The sequence below is a fragment of the Cicer arietinum genome, chromosome 1 (assembly GCF_000331145.2).
Source record: "Cicer arietinum cultivar CDC Frontier isolate Library 1 chromosome 1, Cicar.CDCFrontier_v2.0, whole genome shotgun sequence".
In the NCBI taxonomy this organism is placed as follows: Eukaryota; Viridiplantae; Streptophyta; class Magnoliopsida; order Fabales; family Fabaceae; genus Cicer; species Cicer arietinum.
This window is the reverse complement of record NC_021160.2, coordinates 9,210,710-9,218,748: the sequence shown is the minus strand read 5'-3', so window position 1 is coordinate 9,218,748 and position 8,039 is coordinate 9,210,710.

Here is an 8,039-nt window from a genome sequence, read left to right as displayed (position 1 = left end):
AACCAAAATAATAATAATAATAATAATAATAATAATAATAATAATAATAATAATAATAATAATAATAATAATAATATCATGTGAAGAGAATAAAATAAAAGAGCTTAAAAGACTGTTGGTAAAAACAAAAAAGTTCAAAAACCAATATTAAGGTGGAGCATATTTTTTTGGGTCCAGGGTATAGCATTTTTTTGTTTTTGGGTATAAAGTTTAGTATCACTTTTAGTTCCTAAAAAATTATATAACAGAATATTATGTTTTTGGTGCATATATAATGTAGAGACAAATCAAATTCGAAACAAATTTATTATAATGTTATTTAATTGTCATGAACAATTATCATACTTACTAAATACTATTTTTGAAATTAATTGATACATATAATTAATATTCTATATATGAAAATCAATTTGACTTTATTTGACGAACAAAAAGGTTTTGCTTGAGAAATATATAATGATTAAGATATTAAATGAAAGAAATTTGGTTAAAAAATTTCAGGAATTTATTATTATTATTATTATTATTATTATTATTATTATTTATTATTATTATTATTATTATTATTATTATTATTATTATTATTATTATTATTATTATTATTATTATTATTATTATTATTATTATAAACGTGTAATTTTTCCTCTCTCTTTAAATGCAACACCGTCTTTTAGATATTTAAATAAATATTTTTTTTTAATCTTAGAAGAGATAATAAATTATATCATAATTAACTCACACAGCTATGAAGTCCCATATTCGAATCCATAATAAAACGTCTAATATAATAATATAGATATTTGTCAATTGATATAGAACTTAAAGACAATTAAATTTTTAATTTTTAATTGGTAGCCATCACTACTAAACTAACTATTGTGCAAAACCCTAGTTCATTCTTAATTTATTTCTTGGAACCCTAGTTCAAAAGGCCACCTCCAAGTTATCTCTTTAAAAAAACTTAGTTATTTATTCCTCTCATTCCATTAGAAGGGTGGTTTAGGATCATCTTTTGGTTTAAAATCACCCTTCAAGATATTTTATTCTCTTTTTTTGTTTAAATAAGTGGTTTTTTCTTCACATTTTTTTATTTTTAATTTAATTTAATTTAATTTAATTTAATTTTATTTTGTGTTTTATCTATGATTTCGTCATTTGAATATGACATTGATTTCTTCCTCATTATGATATGACGTTTATTGTTTTCCGGTCTTAGTACAGTGTTCACATCATTTTGTCGATATCATATTTTGAGTAAAGGGTTTATAGAGATTACTACCAAATTCAAGACTCTATCAATCTTACAAATGATTTGTCAACGCATGGTTGGATCGGTCATGTTAGTGACCACCTATAGTCAATATTAGCAAAAACTAATAAATATTTTTACAAAGATTGATGGAATTAAAGATTATGAATCTTACATTACTTTTTATTAGTTAATGGAAGACATTAATTTAGTTGTTAATATTAAAATTTTAATTTGATTATATTTTTTTTATTGGCTCCAGTAATTTTTATGGTTATTGTAAAGATATATTATTTTTAATATTTAAATTTAATTGTATTATTTGTATTTAAGTATAAACGAATGAAGTTTATTTTTCGGTTAAAAAATATTATGATACAAGACCTTTTAGAAGAATTGGAGGCCCGATAAAGGTTAGAATATTTTAATTCTAGTTTTGCTCTGTATAATTGAACTCAAAAATGTAATCAAATATAGAATGGAATAGAATATTGATGTATTCTAACTGAATGAATGTAGTGATCGATTTATTAGAAAACGTTCATATGGGTTACAAAATGCATATTATTTTCTTTTTACTCAAATATAATTGGGTTTCTTTTGGTTTCTGAAATCGGAATGTGTAAATTAAAATTAATTAATTTTATTGTCAATCAGTTGTGAAAAAAATTATGGATTATAAAATAGTAATTATACAGCTGTTCAATCATAGAAACAATTATTGATATTCTCGTTTTGAATAATTTTTTAATAGTTTATTTATATTTTATTTTAATAATTAATATTTTATTGTTAAACGATGTTTTGCAGGACTATACAGAATAACTTTTTTATATGTTCATTTATTGGAATACACCAGAGTGGAAGTAGCAAAGAAACGTTTGTGAACTTTTATTAAAAAAGCTTAAATTAATATTTTAATTATTTTTTAATTGTAAAATTAAAAAATGAGGGAGAGTGGCAATATAGTCACCACTTAAGACATCATCAAGGTTGGATTGCACCATTGGATTGAAGTTGCACTGCATAGTTTGCTAAACAAAGTTTCACCACATCCCAAAAAGACAACAAAAGAGAAATCTTTCTAAACAACCAAAAGTTAAATAAATCAAAATCAGAAACAAATAAAATCGGTACAACACCAATATGTAATTTATTATTAGAACGTATATTACTATTCACGCTGATATCTTAGAGGTCTTCAATGTCATCTCAAACGATCAACAAAAACATTAGTAAGAAAAAAATCACAAATGAAGAGTTACAAATTACTAATGAATATTAAACTACGAGATTTGAAAGAGAGAAAAAATGTCTCACCCCAAATGTGTCAAGTTCTCCAACAATAATTTTTTATTTTATTTTTTATGTCGTCTCCAACTTTAGATTGTACAATTGAAAACTATTTTTCATGAAAACAATTTATTTAATAAGTATGATTTATATCCATTTATTAACACGTACAATTTTTTTTTAAAATTACATTTAACTAAGTCTCATTTTGATCCTCATATAATCATTTTATCATTCACATATGGACCCTTTTACCATTGTTCCTTTGATTTATGCTTATACTGCATCACATCAAACTAAGAAAACTAAATTAATGTTATTAAAAGTAGTATTCGATTAATAAGCCAAACTGTTTAAGGGTAGTTAAATTAGTTAGTTGTAACTACTTTAGTTAGTTAGTTTGTTATTTCAAAATTGTAAACTAATTGTATATAAGCAAAAACAAGGCTGGAAAAAACAAGAGAGAGAGATTTCAGAGTAATAGAATGCAAAGCTGTAGTTTTTCCCAAAACTGTGAAAAACTGGCAGCATAAGTGCATATCTTTGTAATCGTTTTCATATAATCATAAGTGATAATTCAAGTCGGATCCAATCCCGCAGACGTAGGTGTTAATCTCTGAACTAGGTTAACAAGTGTGTGTGTTCATTTTAGCATTACAAGTTCTAAATTCTGCTTAAAACTTATCATTCTCCGTTTCAGTCAAAAAACGAAGAACGTTCTTGACATTTAGTTGATCAATCTCCATTTTATGTTTCAATCATTCTGCATTTTTCTAGACAAAACCAAGAAAGGTCTTGGTTTAATTACTCATTTATCTCCGTTTTTCACAACAACTGGTATCAGAGCACATGAGTATTCGATTCAAAGGAACGACGACATCAACAAAGTATGTACTTGAAAAATTCAACGGGAATAATGATTTTGGGTTATGGCGTCTCAAAATGAAAGCGTTGCTGGTTCATCAAGGTTTGGCAGGAGCATTGGGAGGAGACAAAGACATGGCATCTACACTACCGAAAAAGAAGAAGAATGATATCATTGACAAGGCTCATGGTGATTTAATCTTGAGTATTGGAGACAAGGTTATGAGGGAAGTTTCAAAGAAGACCTCTGCTGCAGGTATTTGGCTCAAATTAGAATCTTTATACATGACAAAATCATTAGCAAATCGTTTGTACTTAAAAAAAAAGTTATATAGTTTCAAGATGCAACCTGGGAGGTCAATTGAAAATCATATGGATGAGTTTAATAAGATTTTATTAGATCTTGAAAATATTGATGTAAAATTGGATGATGAGGATCAGACCCTGTTGTTGATAAATTCATTACCAAGCTTTCTTGAAAATCTGTGTGATACACTTCTTTACGGTAGAGATTCTTTGTCATTAGAAGAAGTACAAGTTGCACTAATCTCCAAAGAATTGAAAAGGAAGTCAGATGGGAAAGAAGAAAGCAGTGGTGAGGGATTATTTGTCAAGGCTAAGGCAGGAAAGAAGAATAAAAAACAGAAGAACAAGTTCAACAATAAAGAAAAGGACAAGTCTAAAATGAGATGTTTCATATGCAAGAAAGAGAGACATTTCAAGAAAGAATGCTCAGATTGGAAAGGAAATAAATGATCAAATAGTGATGATGATTATGGAAATGCATCTATAGCCTCTGAAAGATATGAAAGCATATAAGTTCTTATGGCAAATTCAACTGAAATCATGGATGATGATTGGGTGCTTGACTCAGGATGTTCATTTCACATGACCTCAAACAGAGATTGGTTTCTTGACTACAAAGAAACTGATGGAGGCAAAGTGATTATGGGGAACAAATCAGCATGTAAGGTAGTTGGAATTGGTTCAGTCAAGCTGAAGCTGGAAGATGAATCATGAATATTTTTTCAAAGGTTAGACATGTTCCAGAACTGAAAAGGAATTTAATTTCTCTAGGAATGTTGGAAGAAGTTGGTTGTTCATACAAAGCAGAGAAAGGCACTCTAAAAGTCATAAAAGGATAATTGGTAATCATGAAGGGAACAAGGGATCATGGAATCTACCTTCTAAATGGTCAATTAATGACTAGAATGGCAGCATTGGCGGTACAAACATCAAGCAAAGTCAGTATGTGGCATCAAAGATAGAGACATGTAAGTCTAAAGGGGATGCAAGTTATGGACAAACAAGACATGTTATGTGGAGACAAGATTAGTAATCTTGAATTTTGTGAGCATTGCGTGTATGGAAAGATGCATAGGGTCAAGTTCTCTACAGGGAAGCATTGCTCAAAAGAAATTCTGGAATATGTTTATAGTGATCTATGGGGCTCTGCAAGGATTGCTTCACATGGAGGTAACAGTATTTCATTATATTCCTTGATGATTATAGTAGAAAAGTATGGATTTACTTGTTGAAAAGTAAGGATGAAGCATTTAAAACCTTTAAAGATTGGAAGTCTATGGTTGAAAATAGGACTGGCAAAAGGATTAAAACTCTAAGAACAAATAATGGTCTTGAATTATGTTGTGATGAATTCACTAGTTTTTGCAAAGCTCATGGTGTGAACATACATAGGACTGTAAGAAGCACATCTCAGCAAAATAGACTAGCTGAAAGGATGAATAGAACCTTACTTGAAAGAATGAGATGCATTTTGTCGAATGCAGGGATGCCTGCACAGTTTTAGGGAGAAACTGTCCATACAACTTGTTATTTGATAAATTTGAGTCCTTCTACTGCAATTGAACTCAAAACTCCTCAAGAGATGGGTACATGGCATGCTGCAAACTACAATCATCTAAAAGTATTTGGATATGTTCCATACTACCATGTAAATGAAGGGAAGCTAGCTCCTCGAGCCAAGAAATGGTATTTTGTTGGATATTCAAGTGGTGTAAAAGGTTATAGGATATGGTATCCTGAAAGTAGGAAATGTATCATCAACAGGGATGTTAAGTTTCATGAGGTTGAGTTATACAAGTATGTAAACAATACTGCAAGTAAAGGCTTACATAAAATTGAAGATAAGAAGTTTGATCTTGAGATGGAGAAAAACAGAGAACGTTCTTGGAACAACAACATACTCAACAAGACATAATTGAAAAGTTTGATCTTGAGGTGGAGAAAGTTGCAGAAAAACGGAGAGCATTCTTGACTTCAACCATATAAAAGGAGAAAGATCAACATAAGTCAAGAACATTCTTGACTTTAGAACAACAACAGGCTCATCAAGACAAGATTGATGCAAACCCAGCAGAACATGCTATGTTTCCAGAGCATGAATCAGATGATTATAACATCATCAGGGATAAAGAAAGAAGAACATCAAAATCCACTCAATGATATGGTTATGCAGACATGATCAGTTATGCATTACATACTGCTGAAAAGATTATACAAAAGGATCCCATGGACTACAATGAAGTCGTGAAGTCTAAAGACAAAGACAAATGAATTTTAGCTATGACTATGGAGCTGAAATCATTGGAGAAGAACAACACTTGGGAACTCATACCCAAGCCAGCCAACTCCATAATTGTAGGCAGCAAGTGGATCTTCAAGAGGAAGGAGGGAATTCCAGGAGTTGAACCACTCAGGTTCAAAGCAAGGCTAGTAGCAAAGTGATTCACTCAAAGGGAATGTGTAGACTACAATGAAATATTTTCTCTTGTAGTCAATCATGCATCTATAAGGATAATTCTAACCATGGTAGCACACTTTGACATGGAATTGGAGCAAATGGATGTCAAAACAACATTTCTCCATGGTGATCTGAATGAAACAATCTTAATGCAACAATCAGATGGCTTTAGGACTCAAGCAAATGAGGATTGGGTATGTTTGCTAAAGAGATCACTCTATGGGCTAAAGCAATCACTAAGGCTTAGTCAAAGGTATGCTAGAAACAATTTTGATAGTTGTGTGTATTATAAACAAGTATTATCAGCCACATACATTTACTTGTTGCTTCTATATGTGGATCTGTAGTACCCTAGTTTTGTCCAATTTATTAAAAATAAATCAAAAAGGAAATATATATTAAAAAAGGAAGTAAATATATTTACAATAAGTAGGCTCATCAATTTACAATGCCAAATCAAGTTATAATTTTTAAATTACAATTACAATCAAATTGCAACCATAAATATTAAATCAAATTAAATTACAATAAGATTTAAACCAAATTAAATTAAGCCTTTGGCTCTGTTTTGTTGCTGTTGTTGCTTCTCTATTTCTGATGCAGTGTTAGGCTTTGTTTTGTTGCTGCATTTCTATTTCAGATGCAGTGTCATTGACCTTTGTTTTGTAACTAGTTAGAGAAACATAAAAACATAATTTATAATTCAGTATTTGTACACATTATGCAGAACTAAATGACAAATTTTTGAGTTTAAAAAAAAGAAACTAAAAGACAAATAAAAGCTCAACAATGAACAAATCAGAACAAATAATTTAAAACTATGAAGGCATCAGAGATGCAGAAAAATGCAGATGATGAGCAAAGAAAACAAAACATCAAACAAAGAACTAGAAAGTTCAAACTCAAACAGAGACACAACCAAGAAAACAACTAAACAGATAAAAAAAAAATTTTTGAGTTTAAAAAAAAGAAACTAAAGGACAAATAAAAGCTCAGCAATGAACAGATCAGAACAAATAAAAGCTAAAATCGTGAATAGATCAGAGGTGCAGAAAAATACAGATTATGAGCAAATATTTTAAACATCAAACAAGAAATTGATGGAGAAGGACAAAGGCAGGCAAGAAAGCAACTAAACAGATCAAAAACTCTATAAAAACACCTTATCAATTTCAAAAGGAGGGAGGGGAGATTAACACCACTGATAAAAAACATACAAAGAAGGAGAAATCAAACACGAATAGAAAAAATACTTAAACAGAAAAAAGGAGAAAGCAAAAGCATTAGCAAAAGGAAACGAGCCAGAAGAAGAGAAGGTATTTTCTTCCTTTTACATAGTTCTATTGTCATATAAATGTAAGCTAATATAAAAATAAGTTTTGTTTTTGAAAGTAAAATAAAAAACGAAAAACTCACACCTTGGACGATGTCGTTGTCGGCGCTGCCACCGTCGCTGAGGTTGCCGTCACCTTCCTCACCGTCGCCGAGGTTGTCGTCACCTTCCTCACCGTTGCCGAGGTTGCCGTCACCTTCCTTACTGTCGTTGTTCCCTCATATCGTTTTCGTTTTCGCATCCTGGTTCCAATCGCGTTTCTGGCCGCCTCCTTTGCAATTTCATGTTGGCCGCCTCCTTTGCAATTTCATGTTGGCCGCCTCCTCTGTGTTTCAAGTTAGCCGTTTTCCTTAAATGAAATTAGGGTTTCTTAGTTTCAGTTTTGACCCTTTTTTTATTATTAAGTTGGGTTGGGCCTGGGTTATGGGTTAATAACCAAAATATATTCAAACTCAACCCATTTTTATTTTACTAATCTCAACCCATTTAAATTTTACTAATCTCAACTCATTTTTATTTTACTAATATCAATCCAT